The sequence below is a fragment of the Saccopteryx leptura genome, chromosome 2 (genome assembly GCF_036850995.1).
Source record: "Saccopteryx leptura isolate mSacLep1 chromosome 2, mSacLep1_pri_phased_curated, whole genome shotgun sequence".
NCBI classification, from domain to species: domain Eukaryota; kingdom Metazoa; phylum Chordata; class Mammalia; order Chiroptera; family Emballonuridae; genus Saccopteryx; species Saccopteryx leptura.
The window spans coordinates 359,101,482-359,116,281 of NC_089504.1; the positions used below are offsets into that span (position 1 = coordinate 359,101,482).

General features: G+C 48.4%; 1 protein-coding gene and 1 non-coding gene across 2 annotated transcripts in view; both read right to left on the reverse strand.

The window, feature by feature from the left end:
• LOC136392587 (phosphoinositide 3-kinase regulatory subunit 5-like) overlaps nt 1-328 on the reverse strand; it is a 74,189-nt gene extending 73,861 nt beyond the window's left edge. The window contains exon 1 of the mRNA XM_066364857.1: nt 247-328. The gene's annotated coding sequence lies outside the window, so the exon portion shown is untranslated. The remainder of the gene's footprint in view (nt 1-246) is intronic.
• Nucleotides 329-5,630: 5,302 nt separating this feature from the next.
• Nucleotides 5,631-5,705, reverse strand: TRNAD-AUC (transfer RNA aspartic acid (anticodon AUC)). Its single transcript has one exon. It is a non-coding gene; the product is annotated as a tRNA-Asp (tRNA).
• Nucleotides 5,706-14,800: the final 9,095 nt, after the last annotated feature.

Genomic DNA, 14,800 nt, shown 5'->3' on the forward strand with positions numbered 1-14,800 from the left:
ACAGTCCCCGGAACGCCCCTTCTGTCCCCAGGATTACTGGAAACGCAGTGTGCGGACCCTGTGTCCCGGCAGTGGCGGCTGTCCACGGAGCCGTAGGACAGCAGGATGTGTCACCAGCCGACCCGCTGCGGCCGCCGGTCTCGGAGCCCACTGCTTCCCGACCGTCCCCTGCCCGCGCGGGTTCTGCCGCGAGTCCCAAGCTCGCCCCGGCCCCGCCCACCCGGCCTCGGCCGCCCGGCCACACACCTGCAGTCCCCGCCGGGCGCCAAGCCCTTCTCCAGCGACGACGCCCTACGGTTCGGCGGACGGTCAGAACCAGCGCACCCGGGCTGGAGTCGCGCGGCAAGTCCCAGCATCTATCCGCCCAGGCTCCGCTCCGAAGGTGGGCTGGGGCGGGGCCGCGCGTGGGGCGGGGCCTGGGAGCCGCGGGTCACCCAGTCGGCCCCTCACGCCCCCTGGTGGCGGGGTAGCGCATGCGACTCTAGTCCCTGTGTCCTCCGAGTCCGGTCGCAGCCCGCCCAGCGTCGGAGAGGCAGACCCAGCCCTTGGGCCGTCTGCCCTCAGAAGGAGCAGGCCCGGACGGGTGGGCGGCCACGGCCGGAGGGGTGCCAGCCCCGACCGCCAGCGCCCCCAGGAGTAAGGTGCGGGCCCGCGGGCGCAGCGGAAGCGCGGTTTGGTCCCCCGCAGGAGAGGTGGGCGGAGCAGGAGCGAGGCTTGGGGTGGGGGCTTCGGGGAAGGACGAGAAAGAGGAAGCTCCGAAGCGTTGCTTCCTTCTCTCTCTGCACCCCAGCACCCCACTTCCTTTTATTACTTCTATTTTCTTTCGATGCTCTTCACATTGAAAATGCATGCACCAGTTCTGTGCACAGAGACGCCTTGACCCTCACCCTTCTGCAGAAACCTTCGTAGAAGCAACTGTCTAGACTTTCAGCACTGCTGCGTCCGCCTCCGATCTGACGGTCCCACTGTCCTTCTGCGGTGGCTGTCACTCCATCCATTTCCCGGCCCCTGCAGGGGAAGAGAGGTCACCTCCGCAGTCAAGGCCTCTTCTTACCTCCCTCTCTCTCCGAGCAGACACCGGAGCAGATGTGGTTATACCCAGAGTGATTCCAGAATCCTGGAAGCGCTGCGCAAGCCCGTGCCTCAGTTTCCTCTTTTACAAAATGGGGATGAGCAGGTCGGCTGCTGTGCAGGCAGCCCTTGCAAAGAAAAGATAGCACCTTATTTCGGAGTTAACTGAGGTCAAGGCTGAATATTTTCACTTCCACTATTGAATGACAGACTCTGTGTCACAATTTCTGGTAGTGGCGTTCGAAATCCGCCACAAGGTTGTACGTTATTGTGGGTCAAAAGCCACCCACAAGGTTGTACGTTAGTGTGAGTCAAAAGCCACAGCCCTACCTGAGGCTTTGAGAAATGGGAGCACCAATGGCTTTTCTTCTTCTGGCTCCCTAAATATCAAGAAAAAGCAACTTCCCCAAAGGCACAGAAACAGAAAGTACCCTTGAGTGAACACAGGTCCTAGGGAGGACTGGTTCCAGCCTATATAGTAAGAGGTGGTAAGGAGCTCGAACCATCTAGTACTTCTCAGAACCATCCAGTACTTCGCCTCATTCACAAGTGAAACCCCACCACCACCACTACCATTTTTCAAATAAGGAACTAGAATCACGAAAGACTGTGAGAGGACATGTCTAAGGTCATATGACTTGGTGAGGGTGGGCAAGGACCCTAGTCTCCCCAACCGCTGCTTATCCATCATGAAAAGGAGAAAGGGGGAGAAAGAGCTAGCACAGAGGTGGTCCAAGTACGGGGGGAGGGGCAGAACTGCTCTGGAATGAGGAGTAGTGTAGCAAGTGTAACACAGAGTGTACCAGACTGACACATTGCATTATGAAGTCACTTTGAAAGCTAAAGAAAATCCTAGACAGGTGGCGGCATCCGTGACCTCTTCCAGGTCCTTGGTGTTCCGAACAGCGAACATGGAGAAAAGCTGAAGCGGAGTGGCCCCTTCGCGGTCACTACCAGGGAGCTGAGCACCCCAGGAAGCCCAGTTAGTCCCCTCCTGCATCCCCTTCCAGGTGCGCATTCTCTTCACCAACAGGTGCGACCTAGGTGTTGAGCTCTCATATATCCCACCCCCTCACTCACTCCACCTGTATCTCCCTGTGTCAAGAGGGCAGGCCACCATCCAGGAGAGTGGATCAGCACCTGATACCTACTGGCCAGAATCTAGAATTACAAACAGGGGGGCACCTTCGACTCCCACCTCCTCAAAGCAGCTGATAAGATTCAAGGTGCCTGTCACTCATATGGCACAGATTTTGTACCACTTTGTACAGCTCTGTTGTGGCTTCACTTGAAAATATGTCTATTTATCTCTCCCCTTCCTTTCAGTGCCTTAGATTTTCCAAGAGGAGTCTACCCATCTCCATCTCCTCATCTTACGTTCATTCTTCCATGCTCTGAAAATATCACCAAGGAAACCTCAAATGCCCCCTTGAATTCTCCTCCTGTGCCTCTGACCAGTATTTCTGTTCTGGCTTCATAGTCTTCATCATGTTTTAAACTTTGGTTTGCATGAGGTTTTATTCGAGACTGCTTCTCTTCTACCTGGACACCCTGATCCATTCCCCTCATACCCGCCCCTTCCAAATCGATAGCCCAGGCTTTTCTTGAGCTCTGAATATACATCTCTCTTTGATCCTGCAATTCCATTCTTAGAAATATGTCCACACAGGAACATATGAGAATGATTATACAGCTTTCTGTCAATAACAGAGCAGATAAAAAACCGATTATTTTACATGAGAAGGGCAAAAGCAGGTTTGCAGTTGTGAGTACACAAAACACAGAGTGAGTTTATCCTGGTATTATTATTTATTAGTTATCATATTATATTCCGTATGAACAGCTCTGAAACTACTTTTGCCCTACCCTGTACTTATATAATAGAATGCTACTCAGCAGTAAAAAGGATAACTCACTGATACGTGTATCAACATGAATGAATTTCACAAACGTTATGTTGAGCAAAAGCAGTAAGACACGAAAGGAAGTATACTGCATAATTTCATTTACGTGAAGTTCCAGGACCAGCCAATTAATCTATAGCGGTGTGTCAGAATGGTGGTTATCTTGGGGGGGGGGGGGAGTGATTTAACTGGAAAGGGGACATGAGTGAACTTTCTGGGGGTGATGGGCATGTTTTCTAACTTGACCTGGGTGGTGGTTACACAGTATGTACCTATGAGAAAGTTACTGAGATGCTCGCTGGAAAGTTGCACATTCCACTCTTTGTAAATTATATCTCAGGACATAAAACACATGGGAAAGAAGTCTGTGTCGCACTCGCACACCTCCATGCCTTGCTCACTCTGACCCTTCTGTATGTGTGGTGATCAGCACAGCCACTTCCATTGTTATTACTGGATAGACACAGACACCCTCGGGAAAGATGAGCAAACACGGGGTGGGGGGAGCAAAACACAAGACGATTCAGAATTTCAAAAATAAGGCCCTGGCCGATTGGCTCAGCGGTGGAGCGTCGGAGCGTCGGCCTGGCGTGCGGGGGACCCGGGTTCAATTCCTGGCCAGGGCACATAGGAGAAGCGCCCATTTGCTTCTCCACCCCCCCTCCTTCCTCTCTGTCTCTCTCTTCCCCTCCCGCAGCCGAGGCTCCATTGGAGCAAAGATGGCCCGGGCGCTGGGGATGGCTCCTTGGCCTCTGCCCCAGGCGCTAGAGTGGCTCTGGTCGCGGCAGAGCGACGCCCCGGAGGGGCAGAGCATCGCCCCCTGGTGGGCAGAGCGTCACCCCTGGTGGGCGTGCCGGGTGGATCCTGGTCGGGCGCATGCGGGAGTCTGTCTGACTGTCTCTCCCTGTTTCCAGCTTCAGAAAAATACAAATTAAAAAAAAAATAAGGCACATGATCAGAGAAAATGAGTATCCTTTGAAACTAAATTTACATAAAAGAAGAATTTTTTAGAAAATATTTTTCATATGTGTTTTCAGCGATGCTTGGGAAGATAATGCATTTATAAATGTAGCGGATTGAATTCGTTTTTAAAAATACAAGCTAAAATTAGGAAACATTTGCCTGACCGGTGGTGGCACAGTGCATAGAGCGTCAACCTGGGATGCTGAGTCCCCAGATTCTAAACCCCGAGGTCACCGGATTGAGCAGGGGATCATCTAGCTTGAGTGCAGGCTCACTGGCTTGAGCGTTGGATTGCCGGCTTGAGTATGGGATCATAGACATGATCCTAGAAAAAAACATAGACAGTAGACTTTCCGACATCTCTAGCAACGATATTGTTGCAGATATATCTCCTCAGGCAAGTGAAATAAAGGCAGAAGAAGCAAATCAGACTATATCAAACTAGAAAGCTTTTGCACAGCAAAAACATCATTCAAAAAATAAAAAAACCCACACAATGGGAGAACACATTTGTCAATACATCTGATAAGGAGTCAATAACCAAAATTTATAAAGAACTTGCAAAACTCAACACCAGGAAAGTAAACAATCCAATCAAAAATTGGGCAAAAGAACTGAATAGATACTTCTCTAAAGAGGACATACAGGCCCTGGCCGGTTGGCTCAGTGGTAGAGCGTTGGCCTGGCATGCAGAAGTCCTGGGTTCGATTCCCGGCCAGGGCACACAGGAGAAGAGCCCATCTGCTTCTCCACCCCTCCCCCTCGCCTTCCTCTCTGTCTCTCTCTTCCCCTCCTGCAGCAAGGCTCCATTGGAGCAAAGATGGCCCGGGTGCTGGGGATGGCTCCTTGGCCTCTGCCCCGAGCACTAGAGTGGCTCTGGTCGCAACAGAGCGACGCCCCAGAGGGGCAGAGCATCGCCCCCTGGTGGGCGTGCTGGGTGGATCCCGGTCGGTGCATGCGGGAGTCTGACTGTCTCTCCCCGTTTCTAGCTTCAGAAAAATACAAAAAAAAAAAAAAAAAAAAAGGACATACAGATGGCCAATAAGCATATGAAAAAATGCTCAATGTCACTAATCATCGGAGAAATGCAAGTTAAAACCACAATGACATATTACCTCACTCCTGCTAGAATGGCTTTCATTAACAAATCAACAAACAAGAGCTGTCCATTGTGTGGAGAAAAGAGAACCCTCCTGCACTGCTGGTGGGAATGCATACTCGTGCAGCCACTGTGGAAAATAGTATGGTGTTTCCTTAAAAGATTAAAAATGGAACTGTCTGATGACCCAGCGATCTCACTTTTAGGAATATAGCCTAAAAAGTCTCAAAACACTAATTCAAAAGAAGATATGCACCTCCATTTTTTTTTTTTTTTTTTTTTTTTTCATTTTTCTGAAGCTGGAAACGGGGAGAGATAGTCAGACAGACTCCCGCATGCGCCCGACCGGGATCCACCCGGCACGCCCACCATGGGGCGACGCTCTGCCCACCAGGGGGCGATGCTCTGCCCATCCTGGGCGTCGCCATATTGCGACCAGAGCCACTCTAGCGCCTGGGGCAGAGGCCACAGAGCCATCCCCAGCGCCCGGACCATCTTTGCTCCAATGGAGCCTTGGCTGCGGGAGGGGAAGAGAGAGACAGAGAGGAAAGTGCGGCGGAGGGGTGGAGAAGCAAATGGGCGCTTCTCCTGTGTGCCCTGGCCGGAATCGAACCCGGGTCCTCCGCACGATAGGCCGACGCTCTACCACTGAGCCAACCGGCCAGGGCTGCACCTCCATTTTTATTGCGGTGTTGTTTGCAATAGCCAAGATCTGGAAACAGTCCCAGTGTCCATCAGTGGACAAGTAGATTTAAAAAAAGCTGTGATCCATTTACACAATGGAATACTATGCAGCCGTAAAAAGAGAAGGAAATTCTTCCTTTTGCGACAGCACGGATGGACCTGGAGATTATTATGTGAAGTGAAATAAGCCAGGCAGAGAAAGATAAATACCATATGATCTCACTTACCTGTGGAATTGAATGAACAAAATAAACTGAGGAACAAAATAGAAACAGAGGCAGGGTCACAGGAAACAGATGGACAGCTGTCAGATGGAAGGGGGAAGTGGGGATGAGATCAGAGAAGGTGTGAAGGAATTAGCCAAAATCATATATGCTTAACACACACACACAGACAACAGGGTAGCAATACCCAGAGGGAAAGGGGGTGGAGGGAAGGAAGGGGGTGAGGTGGCGAGGTAAAGAGACTTTGCCTGGGGCATGGGGGCACGATGTGGTGGGTAGAGTGTGTTATTTGAGTGGGACACTTGAAACCATGTCAACACAATAAATAAAAATAAAAAATTTTAAAAGGAGGGTTTGTGCAAGGAATGGCAACATTCGAATGAGCCTAAAGGAATTCAAGCATAGTCGATGGCAGCTGGCTGGTCGCCCGCCAGCAATGATAGTTAAAGATCAGGGGTTGGCCAGGCATGGGGTCTGGGTGGGTCCTGGGTGGCAAGATGAAATGTGGGTCCAGTGGAAGCTCCAAAATTCAACACAGGAGACTTAGAGACCGAGGGATCAGTCACCACTTTAAAATTTAGATTGCCCGTTTTGGGAGGAGCTGATAAAGGTGGGGGCCGACCTTCACCCACCCACCACCACCGTCTCTCCCAAGCCAGTCCATTTCTGTTTCTACCCGGAGGCGTGTGAACCACTGTCCCAGGTCAGCCTCACAGGTTGGCATCTGTACCTTATAGAGGAAAGAGCTTCAAGCAGCAGCAAAGAAGCAGTTTCTCTGAGGGTCTTGGAGACCCGGGCTACAGCAACAGAACAACCCGGGGGGGCAGGGGAGAGGAGGAGAGGGAGAGGACACGCAGTGAAAGATGCTTTGAGGAGGCTGGGGGGTTAGAGCAGAAATCAGAAACTCAGAGGTCTCCAAGAGCCAGGCAAGCCAAACAGAACTGGTGAGCTGGTGTTCACTAACGATATTATGACATCTCGTGATTGTATTGTTTATACTCTGTGCCTCCTGAAACAAACCCTGTGGAAACATCAGTCCTTTTCCCGCCCAGTGCATTAAGGTTTTCTTTCCCCGCACAGCTTGTCCCTGTTGCTCTTACAATTTCTTTTCTGGGGGCGTTTTATGCTGTACTCCTCCATCGGGCCCACTGAGACAGAAGGGGACAGTCTCCACTTGCACCCAGAAACATACCTCCTGCCGTTTCTCCTGAAGCACGTATCCCTCTTGGCCTCTTTTATTTTTCCACGTTTGCTAGAGACGTGATTGCAAGAAACATTTCGCTTTTACCTAACTCCAATATAAGAAAAACAATTGCACATATACAAAAATCGAGCGCCTGACCCCTGACCTTGAGGTCTGGGAACAATAAGGTATGGAGACAATAGGGTTTGGGGAGGATGCAAATGAGGAGCTCTCTAAAGGAGGCCCTCCCGGGGGCCCAGCTGTAGCCCACAGTGGCCATGTGGAAATGCAGGAGGGGTGTGGTCAGATTGTATCATTTTTAAAGGAAACCAAAAACTAGAATTCCCAATCTGAAATCTCCTGGTTTTTTAAATGCTAGAAATTCAAAACCATGTTTTAACACTCCTTGCAGGCCAAACCAGATATGACCTCCTGACTCTCAGCTTGTGACGTCTCTGTACGATATTGTTCAGGGAGGGCGGCAGCAGTGGCGTCTGAGTGATTTCTGTTCATGTGAGTTAATTTGTTCCCACTGGCTCGGGAGACAGTTTATGCAACGAGGGCCAATGATAAAGGTTTATTAATGTTGTTCATCATGTGAATAGGACACAGGAGAAAAACTGGATAATTATCCTAATAGGATGCACCTTGATGAAAACTCTTAGGGACTAGGAATAAAAAAGACTATGTCAAGATGATAAATGTATATATCTCAATCCAACCGCCAGTATGATGCCTAGCGATGACCTGGAACGGGGAGCAAATAGAGTTCTTCATAACAAAGACATCGCTCCAAAAACAAGGAGCGAAACCAAGACGTCACACTGTGAATGATGTCAACAATATTCCAAAATTTAAGGAAAAACAGTAAGAAAAATAAATAAGAGACATACATTTGGGGAAGAGCCAAGCTTATGATTATTTGCAAAAGATATGCTTGTCTATCTGAAAGACCTTAGCTAATGGGCTGAGGAATGTTTAGAACTTACAAGAGAGTTCAGAAAAATAACTGGACACAAAAATATATGTAATTTTATACATATATAAAACAGAAAATAGAGCTTGTTCAGTGACCAAACATAAAATAGAGCTTGTTCACGCCAGCAACAAAATGTCAAAGAATAGGACAATCAAGGGACCCAGAATAGCCGAAACACCTTGAAAATGAAGAACAAAAGTGGAGGACTCCAACGTCCTGACTTCAAAACTTACCGCAAAGCTACAGGTAGATGTAGTCAGTGGCGTAAAATTGAGAGTCCAGAAATAAACCCTCACATTTATGATCAAATGATTTTTTAGCAAGGGTGCCAAGACAATCCAAAGGGGGAAAGAATTATTGCTAAGATAACTGGCTATCCATACGAAACAATGAAAATGCACCCCTAACTCACACCACACACAGAAGTTAACTCAAAATTGATCAAAGACCTAAATGTAGAAGTTAAAACTATCAAACTCGCCCTGGCCGGTTGGCTCAGCGGTAGAGCATCGGCCTAGCGTGCGGAGGACCCAGGTTCGATTCCCGGCCAGGGCACATAGGAGAAGCGCCCATTTGCTTCTCCACCCCTCCGCCGCGCTTTCCTCTCTGTCTCTCTCTTCCCCTCCCGCAGCCAAGGCTCCATTGGAGCAAAGATGGCCCGGGCGCTGGGGTTGGCTCTGTGGCCTCTGCCTCAGGCGCTAGAGTGGCTCTGGTCGCAATATGGCGACGCCCAGGATGGGCAGAGCATCGCCCCCCTGGGGGGCAGAGCACCGCCCCTGGTGGGCGTGCCGGGTGGATCCCGGTCGGGCGCATGCGGGAGTCTGTCTGACTGTCTCTCCCTGTTTCCAGCTTCAGAAAAATGAAAAAAAAAAAAAAAAAACTATCAAACTCGTAGAAGAAAATATAGGTGCAAATCTTTATGCACATTGAATTAGATAACAGTTTTTTAGATACAGGTAATATAAAAATCACAAGCAAAAAAGAAAACATAAATAAGATATGCATCATCAAAATTGAAAACTTTTGTGCTTCAAGGACACCATCAAGAAACAAGAGACAACTCACAGAATGGGAGAAAAATTTTGTGAATCATACATATGATAGGGGATTGGAATCTAGAATACAGTATAAAGAATCTCTATAACTCAGTAATAAAAAGACATACCTACACTGAAAAGTGGACAAAGGACATAAATATGTATTTCTCCAAAGAAGACCTAAAAATAGTCAACAAGCGTTTGAAAAAATGCTCAACGTTATTCGCCATCAGAGAGATACAAATCAAAACCACAAGGAAATACCACTTCACATCCACCATAATTAAAAAGACAGATAATAACAAGGGTTGACAGGAAGGGAGAGCATTTGGAACCCTCATACATACAGTGGGAATGGGAATATAAATAGTGCAGCTGCTTTGGAAAACAGTCTGGCACTTCCTCAAAAGGTTAAACATAGAGTAGCCACATGACCCAGCAATTCCTCTCCTGGGTATAGACCCAAGGGAAGTGAAAACATATGTGCACACAAAAACCTATACACAGGTAACCATAGCAGCATTGATCATAATAACCCAAAGGTAGAAACACCGCAAATGCCCATGAACTAACGAATGGATAAATAAAATGTGGTGTAGCCGTACAATGGAGTATCATTTGGCCATAAAGAGAAATGAAGTTCCGATACAGGCTACAACATGGATGAGCCTTGGAAACATGGTCAGTGACAGAAGCCATTTGCAAAGGACCATCTACTGTACGATTCCGTTTCTGTGAAACGTTCAGAATGGGCACATGTATAGAGGCAAACAGTAGACTGCTGGCTGCTAGGGCTGGGATGGCTGCAGGAGAGGAGGAAGTGAATGCTAATGGGTAGAGCATTTTGGCAGGGTGGCACAAATGTTCAAGAATTGACTGTGAGGCTGATTGCACAACTCTAAACACACTAAAAATTATTTAATGATATATTCAGTGGCTGAATTGTATGGTATGTGAATTGTAACTCAATAAAGCTGTTATTAAAAAACTATAGGCTTACCTGATGAATGGTGGTACAGTGGATAGAACGTCGACCTGGGATGCTGAGGTCCCAGGTTTGAAACCCCGAAGTTGCTGGTTTAAGCGTGGGTCATCCAGCTGGCTTGAGCCCAAAGATCGCTGGCTTGAAGTCCAAGGTTACTAGCTTGAGCCCAAAGTTATTGGTTTGAGCAAAGGGGTCACTGTCTCAGTTGGAACCCCCTGGTCAAGGCACATTATCAGAAACAATCAATGAACAACTAAAGTGATGCAAGTATGAGTTGATGCTTTTCATCTCTCTCCTTTCCTGTCTGTCTGTCTCTCTCTCTCACTAAAACAAACAAAAAGCTATAGGCTTTATTGTGGGATACAAAAGAAGTCTTACATAAATAGAAAACATTTAATGTTATTGTATTAGAAAATGGTATTATAAAAGAGATTCATTCTTCTCTAGTTTAGTACAGTATATAATTAAATATAATACAGTTTCTTTCCTCTTCTTCCTCCTCCACCTCCTTCTCCTTCTCCTCCTCCTCCTCCTCCTCCTCCTCCTCCTCCTCCTCCTTTTTCTTCTTCTTCTTCGTGAGATGAGGGAAGACAGTGAGACAGACTCCCGCATGTGCCCTGACACCGGGATCCACACAGCAACCCCTGTCTGGGGCCGACCCAGAAACCCCTGTCTGGGACCAATGCTCAAATCAACTGAGCTATCCTCAACACTCAGGCTGACACTTGGAACCTTGGAAACATTGGTTCGACTCAAACCAATCGAGCCACTGGCTGTGGGAGGAAAAGAGGGAGAGAAGGGAGAGAGGAAGGGGGAGAGAAGCAGATGGTTGCTTCTCCTGTGTGCCCTGACCAGGAATCGAACCTGGGACATCCATACACCAGCCAACACTCTACCACTGACCCAATCGGTCAGGGCCATCCTCTTGTTACTTTATATCAACGTACACAGCATTGTTGTACTCCTTTTAGACCTGGAAGCCCTTTTCTCTCCTTAAGATACTTCTTCCTAGTTCTCTTAGACTGAACCCTGTCTCCCCATGTTGTCCTGTTTTTCTCAAAAGGCAACCTCATCACTAGCATTTGCTGGCGTGTGGGAGGGACCCCACGGACACCCTCATGCACTGACACCAACAGGATATGGAAATTCCAGTTGTTGATGTCTCAGCTCAAACCACTGTGTCAACTGTGCAGGGTCTCAGGCAAAGCACCGTAGTCACCCTGCTCCTCCCCACGACCCCTTTCTCCTTGACCCTGGCTGCCCTGAACCCCATCCTGCACCATGGGTCGGCAGCCCCTACCTCGGTGACAGAAGAGGATCTGATTAAACCAGCATCCTCTAAAGCAGGGGTCCTTAACCATGTTTATGTCATGGACTCCTCTGGTGACTCAGTAAGCCTAGGAACCCCATTGCAGAATAATGTTTTGAATGTAGACTACAAAGAAAAACAATCATACTAAATTACAGGTTTAGCACAAATTTTAAAAAAAAATTGGAAATCCAGTAACATGTGTGCGTCTTTATTAATGTGTTAAATAATATGATTCCATGGCACACCTAACAGCTGGCATAATTCTGACGTAGTGATGCATGAAAATGATATTACAAGTTATCTGCAACAACCGTAATATAAAATAAAAATTCCCGTTCATTGTGACAAAGTCACAGGTACTGTTTATTGACACTACTATGATTTATTGCACGCATGCATTACTAAAGGAAACGCACGTTTTCGGTTGGAGGGCAGTGGCAATTAAGATGATCATTTTCCCCCTGTGAGTTCAGCTATTCCAGGTTAAGAATCTTGAAGTGTGGGTGAAGACTTACTCCCACTAGGGGGCGCTGGTAATTTAGAAAGAGGAGTTAACTCCATTAGCTGAGGGAGAATCAACTGCCCGTGGCAGGGTCTCCTGCCCTTTTCTCTGGTGGGCCTCGGATATCACAGCCCCAGACCACGTCTTCCTCTCCTCTTCCCAGCTCTCTCTCACACGCACCTGTTGACAGGGGAGGAGTAACTCTCGGTGTAATCATCTGTAACACACACAGAGGCTTCCTGGGGGGTGAAGCACCAGCTAACCAGCACTCAGAGGGTTTGTCAACATGGTGCCACCGCTCAAAGCTGCACAGGCCTAGGCCTTCAGCTGTCACCACAGCCCTGAGTCCAGGTCGGTCCAGGCAGGAGGGATTCACAGGACTGTCACAGGCTCTGGTTCGAGGCCAACTGCCTGGGTCCCTGCCATCCTTCCTTCTGTGGCTGGTGGGAAGCCAGGGGTCACGGGGCAGATTCTGATGAAGTCTCAGGGGGCCAGGAAGCTTGCGGAAGGTTCTCTGCTCATATCTGGGGGGCCCTCCGGAGCAAACAGTGATGACCTGCCTGCGGCCTGCGCCTTGAGTTGCCATGTGGTGATAGTCAGAGCTGCCTGCGGCCGACCCCTCCCAGAACGGGAGTGCAAAGAACTTTTGGGAGCAGGGTTTGATGACAGTGCTGTCATTCTCCGCAAGCAAAGCAGAGGAAAGTGTCGGCTCACCCCATCTTGTGCTCCCATTGGTACTTGAGCTGGCTTTGAGATCACTCAGGAGGCAGTGTGATGGAGTGGTGGAGAAGCAGACCCCACGCCTGACCTGTGGTGGCGCAGTGGATAAATTGTTGATCTGGGACGCTGAGGTTGCCGGTTCAGAACCCCGGGATTACCTGGGCAAGGCACGTATGGGAAGTTGATGCTTCCTGCTCCTTCCCACCCTGCCTTTCTCTCTCTCTTCTCTCTAAAATCAATTAAAAAAGGAAGAAGCAGACTCCAAAGAGCCTGAATTAGAAACATTCACCCTGCCATCTACCATACATGTGACTTTAGTGAGTTATTTGACCTCTGTGTCTCCATTTCCTCATCGCCAAAGCGGAGAGAACAGTGGCCCTGACCTTGTGAGGCTGTTATGTAGATTAAATTACAGGAAGCACTTAGAAGCGTGCGCAGGTCACAGTAAGTGTCAGATGAGATTGTGCTATTATCATTGGCACGAGTTTTATAAAATAAGTCAATAAAACACATTGGCTATCCCCTTCTCTTCTTCGCTTCCCTTTTCCAAATATCCATTTCAATTTCTTCCTCCCTTTATTATGTGTTTTTACCTGAGAAATTAGTCTTTTTCTCTTCTTGCTTAAGGGTTTATTCCTTTTCTTTCAAGCCTCCCCTAGCCTTCCCCGTTGCCTTTTCTGGGCAGAGCAGTAGAACGAGCATAGGAGCTGAGACCAGAGACCAGAGACCAGAGACCAGCATCCGGCCCCACTTCGGGGGCTTCTCCTCCATGAGCCTCAGCTAGATGTCTCGGGTCCCTTAGGTTTAAACTGATTTCTCTTTATTATTGACTTTAGGAAGAAAGGAAAGGGGGAGAGAGAGAGAAACATCACTTCATTGTTCCACCTATTTATACATTCCTTGCTTGACTCTTGTATGTGCCCTGACCAGGGATCAAAATGAAACCGGAAACATATCTGCGTTCCAGCACTCAGTCAAATGAGCAGAGACGAGGGCTGGCTCCTTATGGGAGCTTTATTCAGGTGGCCAATGATGGGAGAAGAAAATGAGCAGAGACGAGGGCTGGCTCTTCATGGGAGCTTTATTCAGGTGGCAATGATGGGAGAAGAAAATGAGCAGAGACGAGGGCTGGCTCTTCATGGGAGCTTTATTCAGGTGGCCATTGATCGGAGAAGACAGGGGGTCTCTACCCAAAAGCCATCTTAACACCTCATCTCAGCCAACCTTTTTTTTATAAGAAGGGGGTAGGTAACGGGCTTGGAATTTAGGGAAAAGTTAATTTCGGTAGCATTTCTTTGTCCTGCTGATCAGTCATTCTTTATCAGTGTCTTTGTCAGCAGTTGGCCAGTTCTTGGAGCACCAGGACTTAGATATCATCTTGGTTGCTTGCAGATCTGGGCCTGGGGCGCAAAGGTAGGTTGCTTGCAGCCCTTGTGAAGTCATGTGCGCCTATTCATGTATCCCAGCTCCTAGAACAAAGCTTTTTTACTTGTATTAATCATAAAACCAGTGATTATAACTAAAAGCTACTATTAGTAAAGCCAAGTTTTTAACTCTTGAGTTCTCCTGATCATTCTCCACTGCTAATTTTAACCATTTTATTTTTATAAAGTTAGTTTTATACAGAAGTAATTCTTTTGTTGCTGAGCATGTATCTTAGCATTAGAAGGCCTCGTGGGAGGCCATCAATGAATGCAGCTGGTCCTGAGGTCTGCTGTGGTATCAGTTGTTGGGTTTTGCTGCTTTTCTGGGCCCAGAGCTGGAACACTACTGAGGCCTGGAGGTTATCCCTAGGGAAGTGCTGAAGTGCTGTTCTCTGGCCCCCTGGTTCACTCACCTTCTAAGGGGCTCTGACCTGCATGGCCAGCAATATGCTAGTGGAGGAAAGGTGACCCTCGGAGCAAGATTTTGTCTTCCCAGTTTTGCCCGTTGCTAGCCGCCTGGGGTTTTCTGCTCTGGTGACCTCCTGTGAGTGGCCCATTGTCCCTGCTCTGCTCCTGTCTGTCTAAGTGCCTACCACATTCCCCCTCAAGGGTCCTGGCTCTGACGTCTTTCAGGCTAAATGGGTGCAGGGTCTCTTCTGTAGCTTCTTTCTGCTGAAGAGGGTTGACATTTTCCTTCAGAGACAAGAGCACCT